At 37.3% G+C, this 18600-nt stretch overlaps 1 protein-coding gene across 7 annotated transcripts in view; it reads right to left on the bottom strand.

Moving 5' to 3' along the window:
• The window catches only part of OTUD7A (OTU deubiquitinase 7A), a 106839-nt gene that overhangs the window by 73052 nt on the left and 15187 nt on the right, over positions 1-18600 (bottom strand). For 2 of the 7 annotated variants that reach the window (XM_033516941.1, XM_033516942.1), the window contains exons 1-2: positions 8678-11377; positions 6067-6145 (exon numbers count right to left, since the gene is read on the bottom strand). The exons of 1 other annotated variant lie outside the window; for it this stretch is intronic. The gene's annotated coding sequence lies outside the window, so the exon portion shown is untranslated. Of the gene's footprint in view, positions 1-6066; positions 6146-8677; positions 11404-18600 lie in introns of those variants that run through there. 4 more of the 7 variants (XM_015639083.3, XM_033516944.1, XM_033516943.1 and 1 more) reach the window with 4 other exon arrangements.

Raw genomic sequence — 18600 nt, 5'->3', positions numbered from 1 at the left:
TTTCAGCAATAAAAGGGAGAACCTCCTAGAAGTGCAAGTTTGCCTTGGCTTCTGAAGTCACACATCTTACAGTGAATAGTTCTCTTAAACGGTTGCCAAAGTAGAGACTGAATTTGCTAATAATTTGGACAAAACTGCACCCATTTTTCTACAAAGACTCGCTTTTGTGGGTTCTAGAGGTGTGCTGATTGTTCCAAGACCCTGAAAAGCCATTCAGGAACCCAGGTTGCCCAAGTCTGACTGCACATGCTGGTTGGAGACAAGTGGGAGAAAAGCAGTCACATTTCAGTACATTAGTCCTGCTCTCTGGCAGTCTACACCAAACACTAACGAAAGAAAAGGATTTTCCTATAAAATTACATAAACTGGTAAGAGATAAAAGGCACACAGAACGTAAGTAAGTACAGACACCTGGAAAAGACCAATGTGATCTAAGGTAAGCTGGAAAACTGCTGGCAGGTTCACAAGAATAATCACATTCAAAACACGACTGACTGGATGCATGTTAGGAGTGAGCATTTCTCACAGCTCTGTTTCTCAAGAAGATGGAGAAAAAACATAAAATTCTCAATGCCAGCATGTACAAACCTCTTAAAAAAAAATCTTAATTCAGCTGTCAAAACTGTCTTTTATGTCCAGCACCATCTTCAGTGCAATCCTGCCTTTCTGCCTGCCTGATGTATTCAGAGATTGTTGCTGGAGTCACTTCCTCTTGTCTGTCCTATTTAACAAATGCAATTCAAGAGAATAAAATAAACTATTTCTGCAATAGCAGGAAGGCACATAGTGAACCACGGAATACCAAATCTACGAATTCACTTTATTCAGTGGACACAATTTTTATCCATAATACTTCTCTGTAACTGACTGACACTAAAACAGAACAAATAATTCAGTAATCACACCTGCACCCAGAACAGTCTGTCTTGTTCAGAACTGAGGTCATCCATAGAGGGGAATTTGCAGTGCAGCTGCTGTACTTTACATAAACACAGAGCTTCCATGGAAATTTGAATGCCTGCTTCTCACCCCTCCTCCCTTTTTCTTTTTTCTTTTTTTTTTTTTTTAAATATAATTTTCCTATATCCTTCAGGAAACTGTAACTTTCGTGGGCAGATGTGGGTTTTCTCCTAATATGAGAATGAAATACATTGAAAAATTATTTTCTCTTGTAACAGAACTGTCTGATTATTTTAGTATGATATTAACAGAAAGTCCTTAATTATTTTTATAGCATAAGAAACAAAATTTTAAACTGCCTAACTCTACTTTTTAAAAGCAGGCAAGACAGAGTTTTAAAGGAGAAATGCCCAACATTTTAGATTAAGTGTTCCAAGCTGATGTTTTATGCTTACACAGTTATAGAGTTTCATTGGCAAAATGACCCAGGATGCACTCACTTCTTCACAATGCTAAGTTTCTCTCCAAAAATTACTCTCCTCCTCCTCCACATTTTTTATTATGCTAAATAAAATAGTTACTGTTATTTCTCATGTGCTAAATCAATAGTATTTTCACAACACCCTTGATGGTTCCCTTTTATTAAGGGCATTCCCCAGTACACATCTTCTCAGTCCCTTGAAAACCACATTCTTAACATTTCTCAAGCCATGCTGGTAAAGTATGAAATTCAGATGTGATATACAGAATAACCAATTTTACACTGATAGCTACCATTCAACAAAGACAGTGAAGAGTTCTGCAACAAAACAACATATTTACTAAACCCCAAGATAAATTCATTACAATATCTGTTTGTGTATGGTTAACCTACATCAAAACACATTTAAGCTCTCATTTTGGCAATAGCTCAGGAAGGGAGCAGAGCCTTATTTACCTGTGCTCCTGAAACAAGTTACAAGAGCAGATGTTTCAATATTGGCCAGCCTAGGTGTTCTAACTGAGCCCAAGTTCCCCACTGCAGCAAACTCAGAACCCTGCTTCAATAAGCATCCTTAGCAGGACCCATTCAAATTCTCATACATATTGGCAAAATAAGCAGGAAACTCAACAACAAAAAAAGGAAGTATATTTGCATATTTCAATGCATTAAAATAATGCAGAGCCTTCCATAAGTTCCTGTGTATCTGTAAAAGAGGATGAAGAAGTAAAATTTTCCATGTCAGCTATGGATTGTGTTAGAAACAGCATCAAAGGATGAAAATGTGTCTCTACCAGTCCAGGTGAATGTCATCTAGTCAACTGTTGTAAAAGGTACTTACTAAAGTGAGTGGCACAATCACCATTCCTTCAATAACAAAGAATCCTCTCTGAAGCTAAAAAAAATTACCAAATGGTTGTTTTGCACTTTTACTAAGTTCTTGCATTACATCAGCGTTTGCATCAAAGCTGGTAGTGCAAAGAGGAGAGCAAAGCCCATTTCATGAACTGATGTAATCAAGCCCAGTATCTCTCTGGGGTTTTTTTGTTCCTATGGTCACAATGACATCAGCCTACTCTGCCTATTCAGTAGTGGAGAGCAATGACAGTTCTTTACCTCTGCTCACACATTTCTCTATTCTTCTCCTCTTGCTTGTACATCCTGACACATTAAGAGCACTTGCATTTCAATGGGACACAAAACAACACTTGCCTCAAATCCCTCTTTTCCTCGATGTTTCCAGATGTCGAGGACAGCATCAAAACTTGGCTTAAGGAAGTGGAAAGAAGGGAAAGGGCAACCTCAGGCACATCCAAGCACATCTAAAGGGGGCATGAATTTACAGAGTGGATCCCAGACTGTTCAGGTAATAGCCTTACGTTAAGTGCAGCAGACACTTTGTCACACACAGAGCTGCCCTGCAAAGCTTCTGAAGCTGTGTATCCCATGGCAAGGGAGGTGCTCAAGTGGCACCCACAGACACCCACGATGCAGCTCCAGCAGCAGCTTGGTGCTCCCAGCACCCTCCTTTGCATGGCCCCAGATGTGCTTCAAAAGGCTCCTACAGACCCATGCAAGTAACTCCACTTTTCCAAATCAGTTTCTAGGCCTGTAAAATGAGACTAATTATACTAATCTTAAAAAGAATTTAACATCAACTGAAGAGAAGTCTATTTTCTTGTCACTGACATAATCCAGCCCTGGAATTCCCCATCTAATTAATTCTCTCATCTGAGAGACAACATCTAGGCCAGAATACATTAAAGAAAATAAATTTACACATGGAAAGTACTGTAAAGCTTAGTGACAAATGTGATCTGTTACTGAAGCCTACCAGCAAACACACAGTACATTTTGTAAATTTTCCTCCTAAGAATTTTCTTGGATCTGCTCTGCTGTATAGCACACAAACATGTATCTGCACAGTAATTGGTATCAAAACTCCTCTAGAAAGATGAAAAAATATCCACCATCAAACCAACCAACCTATTAACCAAACAATCCCCCAATCTCCACTTCTTCTTCCATGTTTTAAACTACTAGGAGAAACTAATAAAGAGAAAATAATTTTTTTTTTTTTTTTTTTTACTTTTTCACTGAATGAGGTGTTTTGCAAGGTTTAAGGAAGACGACATTATGGAGCACCTAATGCAAACTGCAAGAAATGTAACCTTGCCATAGACAGAAAAAATTAAATGTCATGTTAGAGAGTTATGTACATAAGATTATCACAGATTTCTTATGTTATCCTCTTCATATATTCTTCAGATGAAGTCAGAGAAATTATTTACACATTTTCCATTACAAAATGTAGACAATAAGTAAAATATGATTCTCTGTAGATGAGCTGCCTACTTCAATCCCTGGAGCTGATTTTTATTTGCCAACTGTCCTACCCATTACTAAAAAGGAGCACAATCCCCCCACATCTGCTATAATTTTTGAGCAGCTTACCAAGTAACATGCAAAGAAATGAGCAAATATTTTAATAAGCAGAAGTCAAATGCATTAGAATAAAGGCATTATGAGTATAAAAAACACAAGTGAGTTTTTATGAACAGAAAGAAAATGGCATGCACACATTAAAATGCATATAGATATCTCATGTTTATAGAATCTATATACAACATATAGGTAGATTACATCTATACTGCATCTATGTTGTCTATATGCCTGTGTATTATGGATATATTTATAGAGATAGAAATATACATATTCTAGATAATTTAGATCTCTTCACCAACATCACTACCACCATTTTTTTCCCCATTTGGAAGAAGTTGTCAATTTAGAACAGAGAACTTGATACACACTTATCCCTAACCCTATGGTAAGCCATGCAGTTAGAGCCTAAAGGATTCATTTAATATTCTCCTTCCTAGCAGCTGACAGACATCTGACAACACAGAAATGTAACATTTCATTTAATTTCTCCACAGGGTGATTTCACTGAGCCCCAGATGTTTTAGAAGAAAGACATTCCACATTTTTACGGTGGGGGATGGGAAATTTGTTTATAATAAACAGCCCTTGCTTTAATAATTTCTATCAAAAAAAAAAGGCATTAATTAAAAAAAATACATCCTAAGTAGTACTCCATTCTTGGTTCATTAGCTTGCTTGACTCTTTTTTCTTCTTTTTTTTTTTTTTTTTCAATTGTGTGCATTAAGGCACCACGTGTGGCAGAAACCAGTATGAAATTTTCTAGAGGACATCCTATATTATCCCCCTAAACTTATCTATCTATTCTTCCTCATCTAGCAGAAAAAAGGTAAATTACAACAGAAAACAGGTAGCTCTTGCTAGTGTCCTATCCCATGCATGAAGCAGTTATACAACAAAATGCAATGAGAAAAAAATTACAATAATCCCTAAAATCATTGTAAGGTGATTATGTTCCATTTCAATTCCCAAGCCTTCCAGAAGGGTTGATTTTGTGCCTTTATTTAACCTGCAATATCCTGAGAAACTCTTTAGAGGGTTTTTCCCAGGCAGGACACACACACACCGTGACAGAGGTGGAAATGCCAAAAGGCAGAGCCTGTGACAGCCACAGCTTCCCCCACTCCTTGCAGCAGGTCAGGTGAACCTGTCACATCCCACTGGCACTGTGAGAAAGGTGACACTGCCAGGTGTCTTGAACTCCATCCCACCCAGGTTTGTTCCTCTGCCACTTGCATCCCAATTGTAATTACTATCAATTGTAATTACTATCACGGGAACCAGCCATTTACAGAAGCCCTTTTGAAGCACCTGAGACTGTACACATGAAGTCTGTCAAATAACTAAAGACAACATTTCAAAATACACTCACTTCATATAGTGTTAGACAAAGTAAAGAGCTCTGAACTACTGTGCAAAGGTCAAAGCAGAGAACAAAATCCTCAATAGAACTACAGATTGAACCCATTCAAACACAGTGACAAGATGTAAGTAACATGTAATTTAAGGAAGCTCAACTTTTCAATGTAACAGCTTGGCCAATACCAGAAATCTATCAGAAACTAAACTGAGTATGATGGTTATAATTACCTTTAAAGGTAAGTATTTAAGCTCTTTTTGAACTTGTTAGATTGTATTTTGTCTGAAATGTATATTGTGAACAAGACAGTTAGAGAATGATGAGTTATAGGCTGTTTAGAAAGAACAAAGTGCAGTATAAAACTGCTACTGCCTCATAATATAGGGAAAAAACTATAGGGAAAAAAAGTATTTTTACCCTGACTGTGACTGAATACTGCTCAAGGACAAAACATTTCCAAGGCTGAGCTGACAAAGTTTCATCAACACTACCTTTCATTGAAAGAAAAAGAATCCTTTTATTGGTTAAAAGACTTACACTTTATGTTATTGGCTGGCTAATGAAGAATCACACATACAGCAACTTAAATCTTATTTGTATTAAATATTTCAATGCATATATAAATAATATATAATAATAATAAACATATATAATATACATAAGATAATATGTAATAGAAATTAAATATTATTTGTAAACCTCAGCAAAATATGCCATTTTTCCAGAAAACATCAAGATGTTCTATAGTGATACTGGCAGAGCCTCTTTACATATGAATAAAACAGAAATGCATCCAGCATGCACACAGGCCAGCATTCAATAGAAAGATTGTCATCCTGCAGAAGTAAAAACCTGTTCAAGTCATGAACAGAACTGTGCCTACCTCAATCTCCAACTGAGCAACTTTGTCACTGACTGGAAGCGCACTGGGCAGCATAGGAGAAAACCAGCCCCAATTTTAGCTGTCAGAAAATACAACAGGGGTTACAGATGGAAAGGAATTGAACAATAGGCTGGAGATAAAACAGTACAACTGACCATAAACAGAGTTTTGAGTACTACGGAGTTAACAGCATTATTATACTAAATTGCAAAAAGAGAGGGCATTGCTGTTTTAAAAAAAATTTCCACGTAACAAAACTGTAGCAGTGCCTGGCAAAATGAGCCCTGATCTTCAACAAGGTACATCTGTGACGTAAATTAATTGGAGTATTTCCTGCCCAGACACAAACTGAAACAAAAAAACCCACCATAAGAGGAGAGTGAGATGCATAATACAGAAGATGAGAAAACAAAATCTCTTTGTCATCTTTCACTCTCTTTTTAGACACTCATCTACCAAAGATGTAACAGATAATATGCCAAAGCACCAAAACAGGAGGAAAGGGATACCACATCCTAACCTCCTGCTCTGCCTCACATGTGGGGAATCCTAAGGAATGAATTACAGTTCAAACTTTAAATGGAACAGAAAAGCTTTTTATACACTACATAAAACAATAAACTGATTAACACTCGAGCAGACATGAAGACACACTGTAGTTCATCATTGCAATAACATTTACAAAAGTCATAAATAGCTTCAGAAAAGAGCCAGCTAAGATAGACTTTGCATAGGGTAGCCAGATTTTCCTGATGTCTGGTGCTGCTCAGGGCAGACCATGTATCTCAGAACAAAAAATCTAGGACAGGGAATCCCAAATTGTCATCATGATTTGCACTGTGCTTCTCAAGAATCCGTGGAGGTTTTTCCAGATAAAAGAGGTTTCTAGATTAACATGCACATTTTTCCATCTCTAAATCATAACTTTGCAATTACTCATGTAACAGGGTAAAGGCTGGCTTGGTCCATCTGCTGCCTACTGCAGTGTGGTCCCTTCCCCACCCCCATTATCTCTATCTAGCTTCTCCAGAAGCTGATAAACTGGAAATTGAATATGGAATAAAGCTTTAATTACGTCTTACATTTCCATTTATGATTTTCCTGTCAGAAAATGAACTGAGTATTTAGGTCAGATGGGACACCAAGTTTTCTGTCTTAGGCAAGCTGGATTTCTCTGCCATGTGCAAATTTCTCCTCCTGCACATCTGTGGTACATCTGAGCTGAACACACACTGTCCACATATCTAGGATTTCTCTGCATCTCTAGAACTGTGACTCCAAGGGAATGTCCCACAGCTACATTAGAGACACTACAGAAATTCCCAGGCAATCCTCCAAAGGCCTCACAAAGCACCCACATGAGAACCAGCCTCACAAAAATTCCAGATACAGAAACCCACAGAAGCCCAGAGAACAAATCACTGGAGCACGAGAGAATGCCCTTCTTTGGTAGGGGCTGAACTTCCTAAAACTGGTCATTCTGACACTGGCTTCAGGGGGGAAGAATTACCATTCTAGGGATATCAAAACCTTCAAAACACAGATGGGAAAATTCACTGTATTACAATGCTAATTTATGGGTTTTAATTTCCTTAAAATCTAGAAGCTTTTGTGTGTGCTTACCAAGAGAAGAAAACATTTTTTCTCTATAGCTTCAACCTCAAAAATAAACAATGCAAGGCTGTCAATATTCTCCAGATTCAGAAATTCTGACTCTAGCTAAATGTTATTTTATTGCTGAAGCAAATATTGACCAATATTCCAAGACAGAGTGAGCTCCCTATTCAGATTATCCTCATCTTCCTTATAAAAATATCTCCCAACCACAGGGAGGCAATTCTTGTGGGAGAAGGGAAAAAACCCTACCATCTTCCATAAGGGATTTTTAGTCAAGATCAGATTAAGGGTGTACATCCATGTACCACAAACTTTCATTAATACTGTCAATGCCATAGTAAAGACAAAATTCTGCTTCTTTAACTGCATGTTCCATCTGAGACATCAAGAAGAAAAAATAAGTTCAATTCTATGACCTTCTTATAAAGACAAAACAAACATGATAAATAATATTAGCCAAAGACTCTGAACCACTAACTCCCTGTGTTGTGACCTGAACAGAGGAGTGTTACCTAAGGAATAAACATTGAAGAGAGATCTGGGGAGAACATGAACTAATCTGCAACCAGTTCTTCCCTAAAAGATTTAATGTCTCCAGAGGACCAGGAAAAAAAACTTAACTGTAACCTGAAACAAGATTTTTGCTGAATTTGTGTAAATTCTTACAGATTTCCACCAGAGTAGCTGTCTAAGCAGGGCTTTTACAGACTAGCCTGGTACATACACCCTCATGGTTTTATCTACATTTCCTGCCTCAGTTTGCTTTCCTAACAAAGGTTTGCAAATTATTTCCAAACAAAATAGCAAAGAACTGTCTGGGAGCTCAATGAAGACATTTGTCCCTGAATGAATGCAGATAGCAGAGTAATAACATGGAAATTTGTACTTGGAGAGGGCCAGGATTTACTCCATTGGTAATCCTGTCCCCCATGGACTATTCCAAATGCACAGAAAACTGGAGCCAAATGGAACAGCTTGCAGACTCAAAATCTACCTGAGCAGTGCTTCTCTTGACCTTGCAGGCACTTGTCACACCCAGCTGAGGGCTGCAAGCACTCCCATCCAAAAATGCTGCAGTGCTCCTGACTTGGACAGGATGGACAGGATGAATGACTGGGATGTCGAGCAGGTTACTGAAAATTGCAGATAATGTGCAATTCAGGTGCCTGGTTGTAAGCACAGAAGGTTTCCTATGGAAGAGTCGTGCTGGAGTGAGGTTTTCAGCAATGATCACTGCTGAACCCTTATGTAGAAAACCAGATAATTAGCATAATGTAGATACACACTCTATATATATCTATAAAGTAATACATTCTTTACATTTCTATATTATTTTCTCAAAATTTCAGTCCAGATTTCTTAAATTCAGTTTAAAACAATGTTTATTTATTGCAACATACTTTAGAACAAATAAAATATATGAAGTAAAAGTCAAAAGAATTTTTGCAAGTCTTTAAGAAGTCAAAGGGCACTTGATGCTGTTCCATGGATCAGAAAACCACCAATATCTGCTTTATGCTGCTCACAATTAACTGGAATTTTCCCCTATTATTCCATCCATGCAGTGTGCCAGTGGACAGATGGCAGCAAGGTACAAAATACGTAATGGACACAGATCAGCTGCATGATAGGGAACTTTTATATTTTTCCAGTTTATTCAGGTTTATGTCAAGAATGAGCTCTTATAAAAAGCAAGCATATTTACAAGTGTGTATAAATAAAGGAAGCATGCATTAGCATATTCCTATATATTTCCTTTTTTTTTTTTTTTCATGCACAGAAGGGGAAGGAATTTTTCTTCTTCCTGGGGTTTTCTTCAATTGCAGCCATAACTGGCCACATTGAACAATGAAGGTGAAACATGCAAGTGGAGAAACATTCATACAATGCTGTACAAAAATGAAGAAAATAAAAGGGGTCAACAATTACAGAGCTGTACGCACCAGAAAGCTGCACATTGTCCTCCAAGAGGTTCATAGGATTTTATGCCCATGAGCTGCCTTGAAGGGCAGTAGCTTGTTATTTACAACATGAACAAACTCAAGCCATAAGACACTTCCTCTGAAAAAAACATCCACAAATTTCCTTACTTGTCCAATTAGGCACACAGAATGTGTACACTGAGAAAACTTTTGTCTTAATTTTTCCATTAAATATTATGACCTCAGGAATACTACATTTCCAGGAAACAGCAAAATTGTTCTTTCAGTTGTCAAGATCTGTAATACAAAAAAATCATAAGCAGGGAACTGCAGTCAACCCACTCTGAAAACTCAGTCAAACATTGCTTTTTTTCACCTGAACTAACAATGAATTGTTATTTTGAAATTTCACTGAACATAAATTAGAATAATTAAACTTACAGCTGGACTCATAACAAAAGTAAACTGAAATATTTATGGTTTAAATGTCCAACACACTGGACATCTAAAAAGATGTAACAAAGGTGTTTATAGGGGTTTTTTCCTCTGCTTTCATTTCATTTTTCTGAAAACTGGGTATATTCTGTCATTTACTAGAGATATAAAGATATAACTTTTTAAGGAAAATTATTAATAAAAGGTTCATCAGAGTTTTGTAATGAACAAAGGGAAAAAATTAAACGAGACATTTTTAAAATTGGAGTTTTGACCAATTAAATTTGTTCCAAATACATCATTAAAAAATTGACATTTTATCCTCATAGATTTGAGAATGAAATTGAAGTCTAAGTAGTAATTTAGAGGACAGTAGTGTAATTCAGGGTCTCTGACTGCCTAGCTCTTGCATAAGAGAAGCCAAGGTAATTAATTCTGTCATCTTTTTATGAAGCCCAAGACCTCCATTTGAATTGAGTTAAAAATCTGTTTGGTCAGCCACAAAAGGTGTCTCCCAGGGCTCAGTTTTGGGGCCAGTCCAGCTGCAAATGACACCAGGTTGGGTGGAAGGGTCACAAGAAGGACATTGAGGTGCTGGAGCAAGTTGGCCTCTTGTCTCAAGAAACAATCAACAGGACAAGGGGAAATAGCTTCAAGTTGTGCCAGTGGAAGCTCAGGCTGGACATGGAGAAGAATTCCTTCACTGTAAGAGTGATTAAGCACTGGAAGAGGTTCCCCAGAGACATGGTGGAATCATCATCCCTGCAGGAGTTCAGAAAATGAGTAGATGTGGCACTTCACAATACAATCAATGAGTGTGGTGGTGTTTAGTCAAAGATTGGACTTGATTAACTCGGAGGTCTTTTCCAACATTAATACCTCTATGATTATATTCATTTAAGCCACATCATTGATTTTAGGAAGACAACCAGCACTGATTGAAAGACTTCAGCTGGTGGAAGACCCTTCAGATTCCAGATGGTCAATTAAACTTGCCACTGAAAATTTGGTCATCTGCTTTCATTTTGCTTTATCTAGCCCCATTTTCTAAGTAATGGAGCTTACATCATGCCTATGCTTAAAAATATATTCCTACTGCAATTAGTCTTTTCTTCTGTTCTGGTAATTTTGGCCAACAATTTAATCTCCTCTTACCTTTCTTCCCTCCCCCCCCCATATGAGGTTTTTTTTTATTTTTGCAAAGCTTGTCTTGCAAGAAGAGATTGTAGAAATTTTAACTCTCTTCTCACACATAGGTAGATCAGTGCTCCTACTGAAAACCAGTACTGGAAAACCACTTTTTAAAAAATGAATGAGATTTACCCTTAGGCTTTAAAAAGACACTTTTACAGCTCAATAAAGTCCCAGGCTGGTGCTGCAAGCAGCCAGCAGGATTCTACATGACAGGACAGGAGGTTTGGGCAGTCAGGGCAGGGACCCTGGTAGTCACACCTGACAGTCACTGCCACTCCTTTTCCATTCCCAAGTGTTCACTGGCAGTTTGCACACTGACAGCTGAGGACACCATTAAATGGAATTACACGTTCACCTTGCCTGTTTTAGCCTGTGCACTGTCAGGCATGGCAAAAGGTTTTTAGCTTAAGACATTTTCTTTGTCTAAAAGTACTTAGTACATTTCATAAGAAGACAATTCCTTTTCATTCATAAAGGGCTGACCAGAAAACATCCCACTTACAAACACAGAGCTCTCTAAACTGCAGAATGTTGTCCCTCACACTTGCGTGGGCTGTGAGCCTTCACAGATCTCTGACCTCACAGAAACCTTTACTAAAAATACCTCACCAAGTTTGTGAAGGGCTTTCCTATTTAAACCAGTACCAGAACTTTCAAAAAGATTCTGCAATACAGAAAAAAAACCACATCTACTGATATGGAAGAAGAACTGATGAACAAAGCCAGTTAATCTTTAAAAATATTGTTCTATTTTGAAAAATCTTCTGGGGTCACTCTTTTCAGATATGTCAGAAATGCTCAAGTTATAACCTTGAAATTGAGACCTAAAAAGTGACTTTATTACAAGGCTGCATTGTAATAAGTAAATATAAAACACTGAGCTACAAAACCAGATAAATTTGCTTTTATCACCTCCTAACTTCTTAAGTCTTTGGATTTTCAAGCATAGTTTTCTGCTAAGGTAGCTCTTGCAGCATGGATTTTTGTCTTGTTTACCTATTTTACAAATAAATAAACTGCAGACTTTCAGAACAGTTTTTACTGCGCTGTGTGGATAACAGGCAATGAAGTTTTTGGTCAAACTGCTAGAAATATAAGGTGAATTTTCATTATCAAGTACATTCTGAAAATATGCAATTTGTATTACTGAAGTAAAACCCAACAAAACTGCATGAAAAATCTGTATCTCAAAAAGGATTCTACTAAGCCCCTAGAAAGTTTGTCTTATGTAGAATTATATAAATATATAGGAACTACTAATAAAAGCAGGTAATCCAACACTGGGGTACAATTAGCGGGTTTTAATTCCAAAAAGGACCGATATGTTCATTGGCATGGCTCGCAGGAAGCAGAAATGGATTCTAGTGGTTTTCTCTCTCTGAAGTCAAAATGGCATCAAAAATCCCTACTGTGTTCTATTTGTTGACAGAGCTGTACCTCAGCCTACATATTTTGTCTACCATCTACTGCAAAGAGGAAGAGAAATGCTGATTCCTTCTACAAAATCTATTTATTTCCTGGCCACTCCTCTGAAGAACTGGAGGACTCATTAGATGAGATACTTCAATGCCAGCAGCAAAGCCCTTTGGACAACTGCATGAGTGCTGCAATACTGATCTTGCAAAGAAAGAATTTGGCTCCCAGCAGATGTGAGACAGACCCCAGGCTCTGCAAGTCACTTGGCTTTCAAATATTAACAAGTGACAAGAACAGAAGGAGGATTTTGCTCACTGACACTGTATATACACCTAATAGGGAGTCCCTATCACAGCCAGTCCAGCTATTCTTTAAAGCATCAGCCCCTCTGGGGAAAAAAAAAAAAAGGCAAAAAAAAGCAAAAAACAACTCAACCCCCCCAATACCCAGAGATATTGACAAAATGAACGGCACAGCAGCTTGTGCCTCTTTTGCAGAGGTCTTTTTACTCAGTGACTGATGGGGCAAAATAACTGCAGCTATAAGTGATACCACAGACACTGTAGAAATGATGAGATCTTTTGCAAGTAGGCATTCTTCTAGTAAGCTTAGGAAAGACTAACAGGAGTTTTCCAGTATCTAAATAACATAATATTTGGTGTACTGTAGCAGTGTATCTGGAAGATTCAGTTGTGTCTCTAACAGTGGACAAGACTAGGAAAGCTGTGAAGTCAACTGTTCCTAAGCCTTGAGGGAAAACTTAGATTTTATTGTAAAATAAATTTAATGATCATAGCACATAGGAGGGATTATTTAAATTATTTTCCTTTAATAGGAAATCTAATAGTAATAGGACCATGTGACAAATATTCCACAAATAGGAATATACTTATGCAAGGAAAACCAGCTCTGTTAAAATTTGCACCAAATAAAGTCCTTGTCCCCAGCCTGTAGACACTGGATGATAGGAAAGGGATTAATAAGGAGTCTTCTGGCTACTCATGTATTTAATGTGTTCCTTTGCTGAAAACCTTGGAAATACACAGCATTCATTTGTTTAGGCTCTTACCAGAAGCCTTTTTTCCCTCAACTTCAGAAGCAAGCATGTCAAAAGCTGCTTGGACTTCTGATATTCCAAAAATTAACACAGTATGCTACAGCTATGTTCTTTGCCATGTTCCAATTTTTCCTGCTTTCTCATTTAGAGTGATATTAGCTGCCAAAATACGCTTCAAGCTTGAAGACAAGAAAACACCTTTTAAAATAGCCAGAGAAATAAAGTTGCTGCCTTGGTGAACCAGTAACACATACAGAATCAGAGAATATATTGCCAGAGGTGAAAATATTACTTGAAGATAAGCTGGTAAAACAAGTTACCAACATACAGTCCCAAAAGCTTGTTGGCCTTTGAGCCATCAAACAAATTATTGAGAAAATCCTTCTGAGACACAGAAAACAAAAGAACAGGAAAGGGGAGATAATGTCAAATTATGAAAGTTAACAGAAATATTATTATTATTAATAGGAAATCCTCCATCCAATTCCTAGAGAGAAAAACAAATAAAAAAACTTCCTGAAACACAACAGCTACTAAATCAAAGCTACTACAGTAAAGTAAGTATTTTATTAGATAGTAAGTTACTAAATTCCTTTTCCTACTAAAAGATCCCATTTTAGAGTCCCCAGAACTCAGAATTACTACTTTTGCATTATGTCCATCTTTCACTGACCACAGCTGTGGCTCAGCTTTGGCAAAGAGACAAAGGTAAGTGCAGAGTGGAAAGCTGCAGATATATTTCCAATACCAGCTCCCGAAGCAAAGCAAAGCCCGTGTCAGGAGCACTGTGGGAGCAGAATCTCTCTCCACCACTCCTTTTGAGAGCAGCAGTTTCTGGAGTGCTGCATCCAAAGTTATTTGCTTCAGTACCTGAAGAAACAGCTTAGCTCATCAATCAAAAGCACATTCTCAGACACCCACAGCAAAACCACCCCCACACACTGTAGGCAAAATGTATATGTGTACCAAGAGAAAGAAAATAATGATTTCTGACAGATGAGCAAGCTTTTTAGAAAAATAAGTCTGTTATCATTTAATTATTGAATTTGTACAGCATCTTTAACTACCCAGTTGCACAGTGCTGTAGTACACTAGATAGAATTTACTGAATTTTCATTCTCGAACTCCCAGCCTAAGCTGTAGCATTACAAAATTATTCTTGTTTGAATAATAAAATTCATTTGAAAATTAACTGGATGACATACCAAACCAGAACTTATTTTCAAAACCTATAGAAGGTTTTGAAACCCACAGAAAAGGGGATGGTAAAGTACTCAGTCATAAATTTATACTTGTTTATTTGAAATATTTGTTTCCCATTGCTACAAATACATTTTACAGCTATTTTTGTACAGCATCTTTTCAGAAAACTACAGTACTAGGGCCTGCACTCTGTGGCTGCTTTGATTTACAGATTTTTCCCTTGGATATCTGTTGAATTCAATTCTCACTTAGCCTTTAACTATCACATTTCATTCTCCAATACATGGAATCTCCTATACCAAACTTGATTGCCTTTCAGAAAGGCATCTCATCAAACTCAACAGCTCTTTCTAAAAGAAAGGCACACCAACACAATTAATAAACCTTTTGTTCTCAGTATTTGAAATTCTTTTGGATTATATAATCTGTCCTATAGAAAAAGATAAATTATTCCAACTGAGTCTTAATGCATCCACCCAAAACATGGAACATCTATGAAACATACACCATTAATCTTGTCCTAAACAATTTTCTACATAATCTATTTATTCTGTTATCTAGGACAATCCAAACTCGATGTTAAATCTGCCATCTAATAGCTGTAGACCATTAATAACATTTCTGATTAGATAGAAGTACATATTTCTCAGATAATGCTGTATCCAATCATCCAAGTCAAGCTACTTTGGACTTTCTAAAATGTACAAAAGTGAAATATTGCTGCCAAAAAAAAAATATTCATCAGAACTATGATAAAAAAATAGTGTGAAAGGCAGCATGCTGGAACTTTTAACAACCCTATTGCTTCTCATAATTTGGGAGAAATGAAAATTATACCTGTGATTTAAGGTGAAGAAACAAGCTTTTACACCTGAAGAACTGTGAACATATTTTTTACTCTCTTCTCTAAATCTGGGAAATGTATAGTGACTCTGTTCATCAGCACATGCCTGCAGGCCTCAGGTGATACTGTGGCTATGCTTCCTTACCCTTTCACTCTTCTGACACAAGACTGATGTTTTCTTCTGGGGCCTTGTCCAGGAGAGAGTTCAGAAAAGTCACATACTTTTATCTCTGTATCTTGTGCCTTAATAACTACGCAGAATTATTGTACAGCTGCTGATATGTACAATTTAAAAAGTAAAAAAAAGACTGTATTAGTAACAAATCTCAGAGAACTCACACTGCTGAGGTTGTTTATGGCTTTGGAGAGGTGGAGGATGAGAGATTTTGCTGACATTTGCACTTGGATAGCATTGAAACATGAAACAAAAATGGTTCATGAAATGTATATTAGTTTCTCCACAGCACTGGAAAATAACACTACTCTCTTCCCAAAGTGCACATAAAAATAAAGAACCCTTCATGATGGCTGCTTTCGGCAGAGCTCACATAAATGGCTTCTAGCTGTCACTGTCTGGCCCAAAGCTTAATTCCACTGAGCTGCTGAGAATAAAAGAGAGCGATTAAAGGAATACAGTGTCACTTCCAACACCAGTTTTGTGGTATACTGGAACAATATAATGGATTAGCATCCCTAACCTATTTTGGAACTCCAGTATGTGTCTGCCCTATACCCCAACTCAGAAATCTGGCTGATAGACGTTAGTCTGCATTTGTCTATATAGTCAGAGACTACTGGCTTCACATAAAGCTGCGCTGATCTGATTTTAATACCCCTCAGCACAGAATGTGCTGGATCTGACTTCCAGTGCTGAACTGCAGTAACAGGCTGAATATGCAGTTGTGCTGAGTATATCAAAGACTATTTTCCCTTCCAAAACACAAACATCTGTCAGTTTCTCCTCTATATAGATGTAGTAACTTCTTGCATTTGAAGATGTTTTCTTGATAATGAAATTCCAAAGATTCACTGTATATTGTAACTTTTACTTTACAATCCAGGCAATGATGGTAACACATTAGTTGACTCAAAAAAATCATAACAACCTTTCTTTGGGTAATCTATTAATTCATTTTATGACAGAACACATAGCACAGCTATTTGAAGAGCTCCATGGTAAGCTTCACCTAAAGCTGACAGTTGCAAATTTCTAACTCTAAGTAAAAAACTTCCCTGCATTCCATATCTGATTCATATTTTGCTTTTAATAAAAGGAACTGCAATTTACATACCTTCTGAAGCAAAATCAGTGAAAAATGAATAAAGCAACTTGAGAAGGTCTCAAGAAAGAAAGAAGTGCCATTAATTTAAGTATTAGGGAGAGGGTCTGAGAGATGACACTAAGGTAAGTAGGGACAAGGTGAAGTTCTTGGGTTCCAGCCCAAATCTCTCAAATCCAATGCTCTAAATGAGAGACCAAACTCTAAATTTATGTGTCTAAAATTAAAATGGCCTAAGGGGTCAACAGTCTGTGTCTTCCAGTTTATTTAAGAAACAATATAGTTACTCAATTGTGTGAAGAAAAAACCCAATCCATATCACAAAGCTCATGCCCTAAGTTCAAGGGCCCAGATTTAATGTGTAATGGTTTCCTCTATTCTATGCACTGATTTTCCCTAAAGTTGAAACTTTTGCTTCAGACACAGGGGTCTCTTTGCTCACAGTATTCTGAATATCAAAAACCCACTTCACTTGCCATGGGCAGTAATACAGCTGATTAATGCACGTATTAAGCAACTGTTCCCTTCAGTTTTTACAAATTTGGCAATTGTCTTCTATACACTCCCTTACTTTCCCCCCATTCCCTATCAAGTGATGTATCAAGGGATGAAGAAAGTACAATTCAGAATGAGTGTTAATCCTCCAAATATTTCGTAAACTATAGCTGAGAATGACTGGAATTTGTAGAAGATGCCAGTTAATAGTGTAAATGGTAATTAACATCTTGCCAGAAGATGCAAGATCTTAATAGGAGTTAAGAAGCATTTGATTTTAAAGGGCCATTTAAAAAAAAAATATTTTACTCTCCTTTCTTCTGCATCTTTGAGAAGTTTTTAAGTAAACCACAAAATACATATGCTTTTGAGTGGACTATTGTATCTCCTGGGTACAGCACTGACTCTAACTCAGACTGAGGAGAGATGTGCTGTTAATATTCCATGTCTGTACTTTAGCACCTGATGTATACATCAAGGTGGTGATTACCACATCATTTTGCAAATGCTCTTCATGGGGCAGGAAACGTTTTAATAACAAGAGATCTTAGTCGATGAGCCAATAACCACATAGCCACTCAGCAGGAACCCAACTGCCCTTTCAGTGCCAGGTTTACAGCAACAAACCTCACACACTTTGTGCATAACATTTGCTGTCCTGTAGAAACAAAGGCTGTGACAGTTCAATCATGTCTGGCACCTGGGAGATTATTTTCATCTCAGGTCATATATGAATGAAATAACGAGGTGGTGTCTCTGTCAATTACACTGCAAATCCTTCCTGTTAATGAGCTTCATATTAAACCACATATGTGAGAGAAGAAAAAAAAAAACTCCACCAAATCAAAAATACCCACCCCCAATACAAGATTAGAACAAATTCAAATTCAAAGAAAATCCATACTGAAGAGCATTAAAAAAAAACCCCTGCATCATTCACACCCTAAAAATCTCATTGCCTCCCAAATCATCTCCCTCGGGATGCCAGCATGGCCCAGAGCTCCACTACACACTCCATCCCTCCACACTCCCTGCTGCAAGCCTAGGACAGACAGGTGAAAGAGAAAAGAA

This window comes from Parus major, chromosome 10 (genome assembly GCF_001522545.3).
Source record: "Parus major isolate Abel chromosome 10, Parus_major1.1, whole genome shotgun sequence".
NCBI lineage: Eukaryota > Metazoa > Chordata > Aves > Passeriformes > Paridae > Parus > Parus major.
Note: the sequence above shows the minus strand (reverse complement) of the source record. Positions and strands in the feature narration are given on the sequence as shown.